Raw genomic sequence first — 18,453 nt, 5'->3', positions numbered from 1 at the left:
TTTCAGACCTCTTGAATGTATGGATGCTAACTAGGCAGTGATGGTTCTTGCTCTAACCAGTCATTTTAGAAAACATTTACCTATAACAGAAAGCCTTGAAAACAATTTAGACCTTTGAGAAAGACACCCTAATTCATAGAGAGCTACTTATGAATGACATTTGGGATTTCCTTAAGATTTAACAACTTTTTCTACTGGTGTGTTTACTCAACACAATATACCATTTACTAGACTTAGATGATTATTGAACATCACACTCCATTTTTGAACAATTAAATCTCACCTTTGACACATTTGAACTTCACTGTAGTTAATACTTCCTAAAACTGACTATAAAGCAGGGCTAAGCCTCTATGGAGATTCAGACTCCTGTAGGGAGATTGAAACCTGTCAGGGTTTCCTAGACAGCAATCTGAAAATGGTCGAAAAAGAAAGATCTTTCACATGCTAGCAAGGATGCTGAGAAATGGGAACCCACCTATACTGTTGGTGAGAATGTAAATTGGTGCAACAGTTACAGAAAGCAACATGGAGGTTCCTCAAAAAACTAAAAATATAAATACCATTTGACTCAGTAATTTCACCTTAGGAATTCACCTGTAGAAAACAAGATCCCTGATTCAAAAAGACATATGCACCCCTATGTTTATCACAGCACTATTTATAATAGCCATGATATGGAAGCAACATAAGTGCCATCAGTAAATGAATGGATAAAGAAGATGTGGTACATATGCACAATGGAATATCATTCAGCCATAAAAAAAAAGGAAATCCTATCATTTGCAACAACTTGAATGGAGCTAGAGGGTATTATGTTCAGTGAAATAAGCCAGGTGGAAAAAAGACAAGTACCAAATGATTCCACTTATTTGTGGAGTATAGTAACAAAGCAAAACAGAAGGAACAAAATAGCAGTAGGTTCATAGATGCTGAGAAGGGACTAGTGGTTACCAAAAAGGATGGGCGTGGGAGGTTGGGGAGTTAGGAGAAGGGATTAAGGGACACAATAATTTGCAATCACAATATAGGTTGGTTATGGGGACAGTAGTACAGCACAGAGAATAGAGTTAATAATTCTATAACATCTTATTGTGTTGATGGACAGTAACCACAGTGGACAGGGGGAGAACTTGATAATATAGGTGAATGTTGAACCACTGTGTTGCATATTTGAAACCATCATAATATTGTATTTCAATGATACTTTAATAAAAAAAAGAAAAAGGAAGAACTTTTAAGATTCTTCCTTGTGTCAAAACTCATGCTTTACTACATGTAATGCCGACGCCGACACCTATCTGCACCTATGACTACTTACCTGTTGTCATTTGCCCTGCCCCCCAATTTTTATTTCCAGTGGGCCATTTAATTTTCCAAAGAAGAAGCAGAAGTAGCCCAGAGATGATTTCACCTTCTTTGAACAATAGACCAGAATAATGATTGACCAACCTAGAAAACATAAAACTCTAGAATTTAATGTTTGCCTATTTGCAGGATGAATACAGTTCACTTAAAATTTAACTGAAGCATATGGACTGACCTGAAATGGTCTTTTGGATCAGAAACAAAATAAAGGATCTCTTAAATTTCAAGTTTCTACTTATCCACAAAGTATCACTTCCACACATAATACATATTTTGTGTTCTAAGAAACTGCTTAAGTCTGTGTCCATTTTAATTGAGACTTTTGAGTAAGATAGAAATTACTGATTATACTAAGCAGATTGAATAAAATGAATGTTAACTCTTTGAAATACAATTGAAATAATTTGTTCCTTTTGACACTATTTTAGTACATCAGTAAAAGACTGTACTAAAGGATCAGACACACTGTAGCTTTGCATATGAACCAAGAAATTACCACTTACTAATTAATCATAGTCTAATTGCAAAGTTCAAAACATTACATCATAGTTTCAAGTATGTGGCTGTCCTTTACCATGACATTTACTTTGAGTGTAGTATTTCATTGAATCTATGATTCACCACTCTATTGTATGCCACTGAGAACAAAGACATTATGCTTTTTAAAATATGACAATTATTTCCTTTACTTTAAAATTTTATTTCCTATTTTCATAAAAGAACATGTTTTCATAGATTATAATTTTTTAAAAATACATTATTTTTACATGAAAATTTAAAGGAAATTATAAGTCAAATTAATTGTAAGTGAAATTGGCTATGTTCTGCTTCAAATTTTTCACATTCTGATGCAAACTGATTGAAACCTTTCCCAGTTGCTAATAAGCTGTATCTGTCTTTTTCTACATCATAGTATTTCCTCAAAAAAGTTGCTGATACAACCTTTCTAAATTTTTTTTAATATTACATCTATAAAAAAACTGTTAGGTGACTTGGAAATTATATTCAAGGTGCATGAGAGAGAAAAACAAAAGGACTGAACAGATGAATGTAAAATATTGAAGAGAAGATTAATGATCTAGAGGATTGAGCTACAGAATCCTCCCTGAAATCAGAGCAACATTACAAATGTATTTGAGACAAGTTAGGAAAAGTGGAAGATACAGCAAAAATCCCATCATTTACCAAATAGGAATGACAGGAGGAGATAAAAGGAGGTGGATATATAAAATAATAAAACATTTGCTAATTCTGAAGAAAGATAAATTATCAGATTAAAAGGCCCAGGGCATACCAAGCAAAATATATAGCTACATACATCGAAATACATCTTAGTAAAATTTTAGTACCAAAATTACAATTTTTAAATAATGTATAAAAGTTACAATTAAAATATATATCATCCATTTTTTAGATATTAAAATCATTGCTGTATGACCTAGATTTGAGAATCTTACTCATAATGGCTTTTGATTAACAATATAAAATTTTCAGAATGTTAGGATGATTTAGTACTTCTCTTAAATTTCCAAGTAAAAACTTAGGAGACAAAACATATATAGTAAGGAATCAAAATTATATATTAAAAATAAAACACTTCAATTATCAGTTTCCATATTTTATAAATTTATGTATTTGAAAAATTGGATTTCATCTTACATTATATGTCATGTAAAATTGAGTTGTTATATTTTCTGATATTTAGTTATTTAGTTATTACAGTTATATATAACAATTATTATAAAACAGTATCACACATTGAATTATAATATAATTATTGCTGTTTTGGGAGATGTATATACCTACAGACAATATATTTTTGGAGGGGAAGATCTGTTATAAAATTTGAATGACTGAATAATAAATTCATAACATAATTCTGACCTTATTTTTTTTAAACATGCTAATTGATGCTAATGAAGTTTTTTTCACTTTGGTTTTCTTCAGAAGACCAATATTATTGACCCAGGTTTAGTTTTTCTTCAGGGAATATTTTACAACTGTTTGCAAATATTCAACTTTATTGAGCTTTAAAATTTTTGATTCCTCAGAGGTAGTGGTTCACTACTGATTCAAACATGGTTATTCGTTTCCTAAGTTGTTATTTGATTGCCATCGCATTAGCCTCTTTGACTCAGGGAGAAGAAGAATCTGTTTAAATACCCACCATTAACTTCCTGAATCCTTGTCTCTCATGTCACTGTTGAGGTGCTGACAGATTCACAATGTATCCAGAACATACCATTACTTGGGCATCATCAGCTTTGTTTGAACCAACGATGATTGACACCTATGTTTCCTTGATAGAAATTGTATTTTCTGGGAAAAATAAAAAGCTAATATATTTTATTTCATTTGCGTTTTTAAGACTTGTTTAACAAAAGCACAAAAATCATACTAAAATAAACACATTGCATTTTTGCCTTTATATTTTACTCTTACTATTCAAGAAACTGAAAGGCCATAAGACCTATGATCTTACTTTTTATGCAAATATCATCTTTTAAAAGGAGAAAGAATAAATGGAGGAAAAGGATGATATTCTTACAACAGTGTTTAGGAAGCAATGCAACAATAGGAGCCATGTGCAAGGAATATAGTTGAAATAGTTTGCCAGTAGCCAGATCTTTCTTAGAACTTGGACTGTGGCCATGGAAAACAGCATCTTTCACTTGCTTTTTTGTTGTCCATATGTCTTCTATCATGAAATGTCCAAATCTTTACATTGCATTTTGAAAATTCTTTATATATTCTCTCTCTCTCTCTCTCTCTATATATATATATCTCTCTCCCGTATCCTATATATATATATATGTGTGTGTATGTGTGTGTGTGTGTGTATATATATCCTTCCTCAATTGTGTGTTTTGAAAATATTTTCTTCCAGTCTGTGGCTTGTCTTTTTATTTTCTTACAGACTCTTTCAAAGAACTGAAGTTTTTAATTTGGTACCATCCAACTTTTTTTTTTTAGTTTTGAATTGTGCTTCCTGAGTTGTATCTAAGAAATCTTACCTAAGTCAAAGTCACACATTTTTTCTCATCTTTTCATATAAAAGAGGCATCGTTTTATGTTCATATTTAGGTTTATAATCCATTTTGTGTTATATTTTGTGTGATGTGAGGAATTTACCAAAGTTCACTTTTTTTTTTCATATGCTGTCAAGGTGTTCCAGCACAATTTGTTGAAAAATCTATACTTTCTCCATTCATTTACTTCATAACTTCTTTGAAAATCAATTGACAGTATATATAGTGGTATCTTTCTGGACTATAATTTCTCTTCCATTGATTGTTGTGCCCTTCCCATTGTCAATATCCCATTATCTCATTTATGAAAGCTTATGGCAACCCTTGAAATTAAGTAATGAGAACCCTCCCCAAATCTATTCCTCTGTTTCAGAATTGCATTGACTAATTTAGTTACTCTTGCTTTCCATATGTATTTTGAATCATTTTGCATTGTACTGAAAAAAAAAATGTTCTGGGATTTTTATTGGGATTGAATAAAACTGATGAACTAATGCAAGAAAAATTGGCATTTTAATTGAGAATTTAGTTCATAGAAAGGGTGTAGGGTGTATCTCAGGTTATGTAAGTTACTTTGATTCTGATAGTGTTTATATATATTTTTGCATATATAGCACATATATTATTAAATTTATGTCTAAGTATTTCATGTTTTCTGGTCCTGTATTTTCTTATTTTTCTTTTAATTTCAACAGGACCTGAAGTTCACTCCCTTCTGCCCCCCACTTTAATTCCTGATACTGTAATTTGCGTCTTCTCTATGTTTTCCTTGATCACTCTGGGTTTTCTGATCTCAAAGAAGATGGTTTTGGTTTTGTTGATTTTATCTATGGTATTTATTTATTTATCTGTTCTTAATTGGTTCTAACTCTGATCTGCTGAACTGTACTATATGTGTATGGAGGGGTGTGTATGATTGAATCAGTCTAGTTAAAAGCTTTAGTTTCATTGTGCTACAGTTATTTTCAGTGCACCACCATCTTCAAATATTTCTAGCATCACATTGTGCTTATTTTGAGAAGTTGGAATGCTAGAGGATTTATCTCAATATTCACGCTCTTCCCCCAGGTTATAAACTTAACAATTTAAATGGTGTTAAATATAATAGACATAAGATGATTTATAATAAAATTATTGATTTTTAATGGTTATATGAACATATAGTGAATTTAATGTTGATAAAGATAAACCATTTTTCAATGAAACCAGGCAGTAACTTTTCCCATTAACATAAATTTCAAGTGTCACAATTTTTTACAACAGCCCAGCAAAGATTGCCAAGATGTCACAGCCAGGGTAAAGATAAGAGTTTTCACATGTCTCACTTATTCAATTTATATAACTATGAAGTAAAGGTTGATTTTTTTGTAATAAGCACATTCATATACATAAAGGCCCCACACGCACACACACACACACACGCACATACATGCACCTGCATACATACATATGCTATGGCTGTATCATAGAGGACTTACTTTAGTATGCTAGTGTGATTTTTAATCATCATATGTCTCCTGACATTACAATAACCATGAAACTTCAATCTCTTTGAGATTATAACAACTTGAAATAATTTGAGAAACAAGTAGAATTAGAAATAAAATATTAGTGTGATGGTTGTTTACATTGGAGCCAAATGTCTAAATTATTTTTCTGACGCTCAGAAAACTGTATTTCAGCAAGCAACCTTGATGCAGGTATGACATTTGTGAATGGAGAGTTGGAGGAAAACAGAAATGAGTAGAAAGACTTAGTTTGTGGTGCTGCTCTGAGAAAGTGTCTGTCAACCAATGGGAACCCCAAGCAAGGAATGCCCAATAAAAGAATTCTTCTTTGGGTACGAGTGTCCCAGATATAGTACCTGACTCCCCTTAGGCTTTATTTGGGAAGAGTCTGAAAAGGCAGAGTATGAGTGCTGTGATGGCTACGAAAGGTACAGCAGCTGTAGGGAGTTTCTAACTACGCTCTTCACAGCAGGTTCTTTGAAGGGAGACCTGAGAGCCAAACCCCATTTTGTCCTGGCAGGTAACAGGGAAATACTAGGAAATGAGTAACAGAATGTTGCTAGAAAAGCAAAGCCAGGCCATTGTTGAATTACTGTTGGTACAAGTCGCAAAAGATAAGGTTAATAAAAAAAACTATATTATGTTTATTAAAGTGAGTCATACACCAAAGCCTTAGTTAGAACATACATATATTTAATCAGCCTTCTTGAATGGTTCTAGCTCATGGGACTGGCCAGCTCCCACTAGGTACCTCTGATTTCTTCAAAAATATTTTGCAGGGCTTCTCCAGCAACTCTTTTAACCCAGGCAGAAGCATATCTGTTTGGGTGGACTTCTAGGACTCTTTCCATAGTCCCTAAACTTTGAGGGTCAGATTTCTAGGCTCTTCTGCTGAGTTCTTCATGCCCACCCCTACCAATGCCATAACCCTATTGAACAGGGCATGTGACAGTCACCTCCACATGGATTTCTCAGTGTCCGCATTTGGCTCACCCATTGCGTTTGCCCTGACTAATTCAGCAGCTAGGTCAACCCAGTGGAAGAGCAGTCCCCACTCTCTGGCTTTCCTTCGAAAGCAGTTGGCCAGTCCTTCCTTCATCCTCTAGAAGGTCTCTGTCCGCTGTTTTTCAAGTAATGACTGAGGCACCTAACTTTGGTGTACCTGAAGGACAAGGAACACTTTTTAAGCTCTTTGAAGGACTCCCTGCTCCTTCAATAAGTTTCACTAGGTTAGAATTATGGGGAAGTACCTTCTCTCTCTTAAAAAGTGGGGTAGGGCTTCTAACTAGGGCAACAGTCCTCTCCAAATAAAGTTATTTACAAATCACATTGCTTTCACTTTATCTGACTCCTTAATCTGATATGACACTGGGGTGCATAGGCATGGAAGAGGCTCTGAAAAAACTTCGTAACTTTTTATGAGTGGGATTTTCAATTCAACACTCATCTTGCTATTATAACATGTATACTATTGAAAACTTAATCAAACTGAGGAGGAGATATTGCATTCTAACATTCTGTTTCATTACAATAAGAGTCAATCATGGGAGAAGCGTAGTATTTTGGTATCACAGAATAGGAGCCCTTTAATTTTCCTAAAGTTAAGCCATATGTTTTCATAGTCTGAAGAACTTTCAGAAATATATGTTTTGTCATCTTTAAATCATATATACCTGGAGATTATTGGTATAGTAATTAATAAAAATCTCCAGTATTTTGGGGTTTCATTCTTATTTTTTTACTAGTGTATCTATGACATGAATTAATTTTAAAACATACCATGATTGACTTCTAGCAGTCAAGTCACATTGACTATAACCATACTTCGAGTTTTATTATTTATTCAGTTAACTCAAAAACAATTTAGCCATAGAGATTATAGTATTATGTACACAGTTGTTTAATTTACTACTTAAAAATGATTGCTCTAATCAAGAATTTACAGTCCAGGTTAATTTTAATCAGAAAGACCTCTTTCCACACATAGCTGCTACAAGCCTGTTATCCTTATCTTAATCTACACTAGTGACTTGGCAGCAATTAGATTTGTTGGTGAAATGACTTGTTAGCTAAAAAAAATTAGAAATTGGCTTTCTGAAGAATTTAATAAATTCATTATATGTTAATAGGCTAAGAAAATGTATAGACACCCTCACCTTCTCTAGTATTAATGAGCCTTAAGAATCTGGTAAGCCTTGTATGTCTGATATATTCAGGCATCAGTCTCCAGGTTTGATTGTTTAAAAGACTTAGTCCAATGAGTTTTAGCTTCCAAAATTTACCCCTGAAATGTAGTCATGATTGTCTTAGATAAGTTTTCATGAATATTGTTCTGAAAACACCCAAAGCCAAGATTTCTAAGCCCACAGAATATGTTGTCAGAGGTCTGATTCTTACTTGCTAGGAAATGTCTGTGTAACACAGGTAAAAGATCATTTGCTTAACACTTTTCAAGCCTTGAGGACTATCTTGCTAACTGCCGCCAGCTATTGGAGATCTACCCAAAGACTAGTTCAAAACAGCAGTGAGAAGGAAGGATGAAGGAGTTGTGAGAAGGAAAGTGTCTGAACAGGCTCACAGAGAAGATTATGCTCTAAGTATTAAAAATGAGAAAGATTTATCTAGGTTGACTGGGACATATGAGGAAAAAAAATCAGCATATATTAATTTTTCTATATGGAAACATTCAGAGAATGTAGTTTATTAAAGAAACTACTATGTCTGAAATTTAAGGATTTTAAGATAGAAGTACAGGCAGGAGGAGAATTATGAAGAGTTCTATGTGGTATACTTCAGTGTTTTTCAAACTTTTTGACCACAAATTGTGGAAAATAAATTTTTGTATTATAAACCATTTGCCAACAACAACTGAAACAAGCATATTACAACATATACCTATATTTTACTAGTTTTTATGTACTCTAATATTTTATTTACTACTCTTTTCTGATATATTTTCTTCTATTTTCTTGAAAGGCCAATATCAGAAACAATGAATGTATTTCCTTGACACACCAATGAACCATAACCCACAGTTGACAACTGCCTGGAAGATTTAAGTAATTTCATGGGTGTTGAGCCAGGGCAATCAGGAGGGGTAAGCTGGCAGCTGGGGGGCAGCACCTGAGCCAGGTGATGGGGGTCTGCACTGGCCTTTGTGCAGCAGGAGGCCTGCACGGCACTTGCATGTGCTGACGGGAGTGGAGTATCAAATAACAAGTAAGAAAGTCCAGGCCAGTTGAGAATGAGACTGAGGAAGAGAAACCTTTTTGCATGCTTAGGGGGACTTTCTCCCTGCTCTTTGAAAAAGAAGTACCACATTTGCAATTTCCATTTGGTCTCCAAATTATGTCGTCATTTGTGCAAAAAGCACTGTCCAACAGAAATATGGTGCAAACCACACATGTAATTTAAAGGTTTCTAGTAGAAACATTTAAAAAAATAAGAAGGAACAGGTTAAACTATTTTAACAATATAACTAACTCAACAAATCTATTAATAATCAAAATAAAAATGCTAATAGTATATTTTACTTTTTTCTTCCTACCAAGTGCTTGAAATGTGGGGTGTGTTTTCTGCTTACAGGTCATCATAATTTGAGCTAGACACATTTAAAGTACCCAATAGTCATATGTGATTTGTCATTTCCAAATTAGTCAGGATGGCGCTACAAAATGGAAAACACTGGAAGGTTCATGCTAGGGTATGAGGTTCAATTTGACTTTTAGAAAGACTTCTGTCTCAGTAGTGCAGCAAAATAAGTAGATTACATGGTTTGAAGCAGGAAGACTTGAATATTAGCTTTCTGGATTCAGGGCAGGGCAAATTTGAGAGGTAATAGGTAGAATTATCAGGACTTGGACACTGATTACATGTGAGAATTTAGTGGAAATAAGTTAAGAGGGAAAAAGAGGAAGGAAAAGATGAGAATGATGCCAGTGTTTGTGGACTTGGCGTTTGAGTGGATTGTAGTGCCATTCTTCAGAATAATGTATCCAGGAAGAGAGTCACTGCACTTTCATCTTTTTCTTTTTTCTTCCTTTTTTTAGTCCATTTATTATATTCTGTTGCTATCAAGGTTGCCTGACATAGTCCTTGATTTAGTGTGTTCTAATAGAGCATATCTTAGGAAACACACTGATAATTTAGAATTGGAAGCAACTGTATAAATTATTTGATCCAGTGGAATCTGCCTAAGATAAACTCTGGGGATTCAGGGCCAGTCCTATGAGTAGAACATGGCAGTCACTGGGATGGCCAGCTTTTTATTGAAAACTCACCAGCTAAAATTAAATTACTTTCTCAAACCCTCTTTATTTAGACACAAACCAGAAACTAAATTCCACCCATATTAGTGTTTTTCTCGCCTCCAGGACTTTCCTCAAAACTTTGTACTCTGATGTTGGTTTCATCTCATACTTTCAAACAAGATTATTTGATTAAAATGTCCTTAGTTTCACTTTAAAAGATCTCTGCACTTTTGCCTTCACAGTCTTCTTTCGATTCTCTCTGCAAGATGTGTCCTACTCTGTGAAAACGAATACCTCACCCATTCTCTGGCTCCCAGCTGTTTTCTGTTCTTCCTAGATCAATGTGTTGTTCCATTTACTTTTTTGAGATCAATACTTTCAGATGCCAGCATGTACTCTGTAAAACCTTCTCTTGATTATTTATGTGGCTCCATATCTTTGTCAGAATGATCTTTAGCTTTGGGTAAATATATATGAACCTATTCTGAATAGTTCAGTTTTTCTATTTCAAAAATGCAGCAAATTAATTAATACTAAATACCCAGTATGCCATCACAACTTAAAGCAATGCCACTGCCGCTTAAACATTTGTTAGAGAACGAGCTGTGTGTGTGCATGAGTGTGTGTATATTTGTATGTGAATGTATTTTTAACTGTTTAATGTTATAGAGAAAATATAGACTGAAATTGAGTATTAAAAATAACACTTTATAGATATGTTAGAGAATTTCTATATGATGCCTATTTTTGCATGATGTGAATTTAAGTTTGGAACAAGGACTAATATATAAGCTCAATTTTAAGAAATATTCTTGATTAATAAGCTTTCTGAGCCCTTGAGAATCTGAAAGTGTTTTCATCTTGTTAGCTCACTTAATCATTTAAGAGAGAATTATAGGTTCAACTTATCTTTTCTAAAAATTTGAGTATATGTTGCTCTGTTGTCATCAACTAAAATAAATATCTCAAATCAAACTTAATTTTGCAATAGCAGTGTAGGGAGCAATGATAATCTAGAGGATAAGAGAATAGAAAAGAAAGTGGAAACTTTTCAGTGTGATATCCCTCTTTCAGGAAATTACTGAAGACTGAACAAATGAAAACAAGCAAACAAAACATAATCAAGGAGCATCTAGTTCATACACTTGTCTTATTTTTCATAGTCATCTTCAAGGTCTCATCAGTTTTTGATAACAAGTGGTAGGTTAAGTAGAGAGTACCCAAGATTGTATCATCCTAAAGTATGACCCTAGAATGGACATTCTGTCACTCTCCATTTTATTTGTTAATAACAATTATTTCTAATGTTTCTTTCAACTCTGATTTTCTGTGAGTCAATATCTTGGTACCTTTGAAAGGATATCTTCATATCCATGCAAAGCCATAAGGAAAGACAGTGGGGAGGGGACATACAGGGACTGAATATTGGCTTCATCATTTACTGCCTATATAATTGGGCAAGTTATATAACCTCTCAATACCTTTGGCTTCTCATATATAAATAAAAGTCATGTTTTATAGTGTTCTTATGAAATTTTTGGATCATTCATATGAAGCAGAGAATTGTGTTAGTCACACATTAGAAACTATAAAAATGTGGCTTTTATAAGTGACTGGCCAGAGTTGGTTTCAGGTCTTTAGATATCAAAATTTTAACTAAACATTTATTATTGGAAACAACTCTATAGCAAAATTGTGTTTTATGTTCTTCATGAACAGAGTAACATGATGTATCAGAGCTCTACACTGGCTCCCAAGTACCCTGGCCTCATAAGGGCTGTCTGAGGGAGCATAAGAAAGGAACAGGAAAAAGTTACATGGGCATCTCTACTTCAATCCATAAAATTTATGTATATATTTGTTTCATATACATCAAGGATTCCATAGGATTTTTGGCCTATGTTTTTTAAATTGGCCACTTAAAAACACACCAAAAAAAGGTTATTCTGTATATGTTTGCATCATTATTTAGACATGCAATAAAGTACAAATATTTACAATGTACTTCTTGATAAATTATACATATGCACATGAAACCATCACCACAATGTAGATAATGAAAAATTAATCATGCCCCCAAACATTTATTAAAGACAGAAAAATACTGAAGTACTGAATTGATATATGAAATAGATGTTCAGATTAAGGCTGATTTTCCTCAAAATCTTGCTCTTTATGTAATGTTTCCTATCTCTGAGATCCAGAGCACAACAATCCTATAGAATCATCAGATGAACTCCTTTTTGACAAGGTTTGCTAACCTTTAAAAAGTACACATAAGGTTAAACTATTTCTATTAAAGGAAAAAAATTAAGTTTTATTTTAATGTATCTTGACTTGAGCATATTCATGCAACATTAAACCTTTGGCAAAGCTTCCTGATATTTGCTTGGCAATACCAACCTGTTTACTGAGAGGAATTGGATTCAGACATCCTTTCAATTTAAGGGATTAGTAGTCTTACTAATGGGTAGTCAGTTGTTGGGGTGACTGCAAATTTAAACCAAAAATTATTGCTTAAGGTGCATGACTCAATTTCTGGCTTACATTCCCAGTTGGAGAAAGCATTATGCATTAATTCTAAAACTCCACCAAACAATATAGAAGTGTTATATGCTTGTCTACTGTATCAGCTCTGGAGAAAACAAATATCCTTGAAATCCCAGTATGCATATTTATTGTATTTCCTATTATTCTACCAAGAAGCAGGAGTGTATTTATCTGTCATGTCAATAATCCCAACTGATTAAGCATTCAAATGGCATGTTTAGCCATTTGAATTTATTACCAGCATTTACCCTGAAATTAAAACACTGAATAAATACAACTCGTGAGGGCACTAACTGCCCAGTTCAAGTTGTTACTTACTTTATCTGACTAGAGATTATTTAAAACATTAGGACCTGATTATACCCCTTGAGACTTCACAATATAATTGTAACAAATCCAGATTTTAATAAACCTCAATTTAATATATCATGATTTTTAAAATAACTCCTTTATTCCTTCTTATCAAGTCTTACACACATACAAAATAGCCATAATAATAACAAAATAGTTCTTTCTTCATATATTTTATCTCTGTAACTGCTAATTTATCTTATTTTTTAAATAATGGCTTTTATTATTAAAATTACAAAATCAAAAATATATACATTATGAATTATACTTATTAAGCAAATGCTGAATACCCATATATAAGGTTTAAAATATTAAAACAGTGATGGAGAAAAGAAGAAGAGGAAGGAGGAAAAAAAGGATGGGGAAGAGGAAATATATTGGCACTATGTGTTAGTAACCCTTTAGTGAGAAATGATTGAAACCAGTTTTGTGTCACTTTTCACCAATTCAAGTTAAAAAAATAAATGTTAAAAATATATGAGACAATAGGCCTCTGGTATTTTGTGGTTGTGATGCAGACAAGAATAGCTTATTTGGAGGGTGATTTGACCAATAGTCAGAAATTGTTATTTCTATAGAATGGGATACTAAATAACTTTAAAACAATAAAGTACATTTATACATATTAATGTGAAAAAGTCAAATTATACATGATTAAGTGGAAAAGTGCTATTTACTACTGTGTAAAATGATTGTTTTGAAAGTGCTTTAAAAATCTAGAGTCATAGATATGCTCCATATCTATATAAGATGTGTAATGATACCCAAGGAATATTTAATGCCATTGGCTCAAGCATATAGGTGCTTGAAAGGTTGGATATGAGATCAAGACCTCTGTGTGGTACTTCATAAGCTTGTATAATATTTAACTTCTCTTTTCTAAATAAGTATCTCAATGGCTTACAATAAACGTAATTGGTAAGGGGGAATTTTTTTGACTAAAATCATCTTATTTTTATGGTTGTTAGTTATTTTTCTTTACCTAATGTTGGAGAAGAGTAAGAATTCCTTTGAAGCTGAATTAAGTTGATGCCAACTGAATGTCTCATGTATCATACACTTCCAAAATTTAATGTATTACTAAATGATGCCTGAGGAGGCTGACTCCAATAAGAATGAGCAAAAACAGAAGGACATTGGGTCAGTAGAAGGTACATCCTCATAGTTCTTCATGTGACTTTAGGGATTCTCCAAAATGCCACCAAAGATGGCATTCTTAATATTTAAAAATAAGTGTAACTGATTAATTTGTAGCATGGCTATATCATGGCACAGAATGCTAGTAAGTTGTATAACAAAGTATCCCCAGTAATGTAGGGAGATGCCAGTTTTCTAGAGAGACATATCCTTCCTTAATTTTGAAAAGATAATTCACGATGCTCTGATGAGTAACCATGTGTGTGTGTGTGTGTGTGTGTGTGTGTATAAAAATTATGCTCACAGATCTTGCACTTTAGATTCCTTCATGAATCTATTCCCTAGGAAAAATTAGAAATAGCATATATCTTTCCATATACAAGCTACAAATTAATACATTGATTTTCTAATTATAAATTAGTTTATTTAAGCATGAACTCAATGCCTTTAGATGAATGGATGAAATTGGTATTCTGAATTTGACAAACCTGGAGACCAGTACTAAGCTTAGAATACTTTAATAACATCCAAACACCAGACAAGACATGGTCTGAGCAGCTAGTCAAACAGCCTCTCCATTACTATCAACTTATTAACAGAAATATCCCAGGCATGGTCCTAGTTGAGTGCTATTGTAGATCTGCTGAAACTGTATTGAGCTTTCTTAAGGAAAAAAAATGGTTTCCCTTCAAAGTGCTTCATCAATAGATAAAATGAAATAGGTTTATATTGGATAAAAATAAGGTTAGCTTCTACTGTTCAAGCCTTGCTGAACACAGATGTGAACAAAAGAATAGAGTAAAATAAACTAATAAAAACTACAACAAATTATTTTTCAATTTAGTGAGGTAACACATCCAAAAATATTTTAAAGATTACTTAAAGTCAGATCACGTTTAAATTTTATTTTAAACATTGTATCTCCTGCAAAACATCAAGAGCAATCAATCCTTGTAGAACAGATTTGCTTCAAACATTATGTCAGGGAACAAGGGAAAAATTTGAGATGTGATATGTGTCTGTGTGTCTAGTACACTATCAAATCCCAAATTCCAGTTAATATCTGAAACTCTCACTTTTATTATATTTTATATCATGTAAAAAACTACTCTAAATTTTGCAATTCCCAGACACTCTTCTGATTGGATGGCAGAGGTCATTTTTATATGTAATGATTTGAAACGTTAAGAGTTTCTACAGCCAGAACATTTTAATACTCACTTGGTGTTATGATCCTGCTTTTTTACCAACTTATGTATCCTGATCAATCCAAAGGGTGTAATAATGCCTGGATGGATAAATATTTACAACCCAGGTTTTCAAGGGACAGTCATCTAAAATTATATGCCTTCATTATTTTGCCTGTCACATTCTACCATCACAAATTGCAAATTCAAGTTTCTCATTTCAATATTGATCATAAAGACCAGTTGCCTTTCAGTCATGGCTCTTCTAAAAATAATCACTGTTATTCTGTCAGCCTGGTAAAGGCATCATTCAGGAATGACACTAAACTCTGATTATTTTATTCTATGAATCAGAACTGGTTATGAATATTCAGTATTGAATTATATGAATTCAGTATGGAATCCATTTAAAGATACTGATAGCAGCTGATGTTTTTTACCACAAGGGTCAGTATTGGTTTGAATTAAATATAAGGAAACAATATACTGAGTGGCATAAAATAGGAATGTTCTTTGATCCTTGATCTTGTAGGCTTTTTTAAATCATACTGTTTGAACCAGTTGACTAGATAAATTGATATGAGATAAATTAAATGTATGTATCGAGCCATTGAGACTAGAAATGTAAGTCATTTGTTCTCACGGCTGATGCTGTAGATTTATTATTAAATACTGGAGAAGGTCTACCAGATAGCCAACACTACACTTATTTCTAGAATAACTGACTTAGCATAAATTATTCTGAAACCATATTCTCAGTTCCAAATGCTTTACATAATGCAGTTGCTTAGAGTTACCCCTGGAACCTAGCTGATCTTTGAGCCCCTATGAGGCACACCCCAGAGCAGTTCACAGCTATGCTCAGGCACTGACACATGGTGAGGGACATAGATGAGGTGGAACTTAGCAAGACTGAGAGCAACATGAGTGACCTGGTGCCCAAGTACCAGCAGTTCCAGGAGGCCTCAACCTAGGAGGACAAGTCTGAGGAGGAGGCAAAAAAGGAGATGGCCTAAAGCTGTCTGTAAACATGGAAGCCATGTGAACTCCATCCACTCACAACCCGTTTTCTGTTAGCCACGTCGCACTGCATGTGCACTTAATGCTTCTTCTGTCTTCCCATCGCATGCTGTGCATACACCACCATGAAAGTGTTTCTATAGTGAAAAAAAACCTTTTTTCCACCTTCCTGCAGTGAGGTTGGGTGTATTTCTTTAAGTGACATTAAAGTTGCATAACAAGACTTTGGTATGAAGAATTAATAATTTAGGGGAGTAAGCCACAACAGTAACTGTGTTACTAGCTGGGCATGAGCCATGGCCCTCAAGGACAAAAGAGCAAGGCTCCCAGAAAACAGGCCCTCGAGTGAGCACCTGGGCAACAGACACTGGGTCTGGTTGTCACAAACTCTTCAGTATCCCCTTGGCACAACCACCCCCTAATTTGCACTCTGAAGGACAAATGGAAGCTCTTCTTACCCCACCTCCCCCGGACCCCCCTCCCCAGCAAGGGTTCTGAATTCTAAAAATACTTATCTTCCTCCCTTGCCTCAACTTTGGACCACTCTGAAGGGCCACCCAGCTCCGCGGCTCTGGCCTCCTTGGTGAGACACGCCGGAACCCCTCTTGTGGATGCGTGGTAGGCCAGGCTCTTCTCCATGTGCTTCCCTCTCTTCCTCAGGGGTGATGCTGCTGAGAACACACTTACGCCTAATTCCTGAAAATCTCTGTCTCAGAGTCTATTTCTTAGGAAATCCAATCTAAAAATTTTCTCTACAAATCTAGGTCTTAAAACACAGAAATCTTGGCATCTCATTTTATTTTGTATTGTAGGAATCATAAATAAGGTCTGACAAAAAATTTAGCTTGTTCTACCTAAAATCTCTGAACTCACTACTTCACAGAAATAAGGTGTTATCTTGCTGTTTTTATATCTGTGATCTAAGTATTCAAAATATTTTCTGCTTCTGCACTGGACTTAGTAGTTACAGGTTTGCCTAAAATAAAATAATAAGAAATTATTTACTTATCACCAAAAAAAGAGAAGATTTATTAGAAAAACCACTACAATTATAACAAATATAATGCATGTTAACTACAGTTAAGGAATTCCTGATCAACTTTTCATTATCTCCAGACATTGTTGTTTAGTCACTCTTAGATTTGATGGTCTTACTTTTGGAACATGCAAAATAAAATAAATAGATGTTAGTTCTCTGTTATTTGGAGAAAATGCAAACCTCAGTTATTTCAATGAGGTCAATCTAGCTGTCTGTAACTCCTTCATGACTTGTGCAATGACATTGGTCCTGCTTTTTAGGAAAACTGCTAAACCTCAGTGGCTAGACAATAACAGCATAAGGTGAGATTGCCCTGCAATATTGGCACTTGTGAAACAGGAGAACAGCCTTTGAAGTGAATCAGAAGTTAGATGTAGGAAAAGCCAAAATCTTTATCAGGAACTATTAATGGTTCATCTAGTAAGTAAACAAGATGAGTTACCATCCTGAGTTTTACAACCTGGAGTTACAGACACGTGGCTTGGGTTGGATTTCCTCAGAAAGTACTGTGTTTCACTTCTGTTGCAATCTCACAAGGAGGTACAAAACATCTAGTCAATCAAAGTTTCTGAAAAATTTCTATACCATCCAAGAAATTAAAAAGGAAGTAATGTTGAATATAGTAAGAAATCCCAAACATTTATCTTTGCATAACCCACCTGAGCTTACAACTAGTGTCATTTTATCAAGGTTTGAGGCATTGAAAAATACAATATATTTACAATTTGAATGGAAAGATATTTGAATGTTTCAATAGTGATGAACAAGTAATATAGCCTCTTATTGTGTAGGTTTTAATCCTGGAAAATGTCCCTTTTTTAAAGTTATTTAACTTGTATAAGAATGTTTCTCATTTTTGAATTATGGGACAATGGTAATACTTACCTGCATGCAGGCTTATAAAGGTTTAGAGTGATCATTATAAACTGGTTTTTATAGCACAGTGTCTGGCATTTAGTAAACACTCAACAAATGCTGAAACAGGACTCAAATCAGTAGTGACCATTCTTTTGG

At 33.9% G+C, this 18,453-nt stretch overlaps 1 long non-coding RNA gene across 1 annotated transcript in view; it reads left to right on the top strand.

Moving 5' to 3' along the window:
- Window positions 1-18,453, top strand: part of LOC140850072 (uncharacterized) — an 824,946-nt gene that overhangs the window by 570,531 nt on the left and 235,962 nt on the right. The window lies entirely within an intron of this gene.

Source organism: Manis javanica, chromosome 6 (genome assembly GCF_040802235.1).
Source record: "Manis javanica isolate MJ-LG chromosome 6, MJ_LKY, whole genome shotgun sequence".
Classification (NCBI taxonomy): Eukaryota; Metazoa; Chordata; class Mammalia; order Pholidota; family Manidae; genus Manis; species Manis javanica.
The sequence above is the reverse complement of the archived record's forward strand: the minus strand, read 5'-3'. Positions and strand labels throughout refer to the sequence as shown.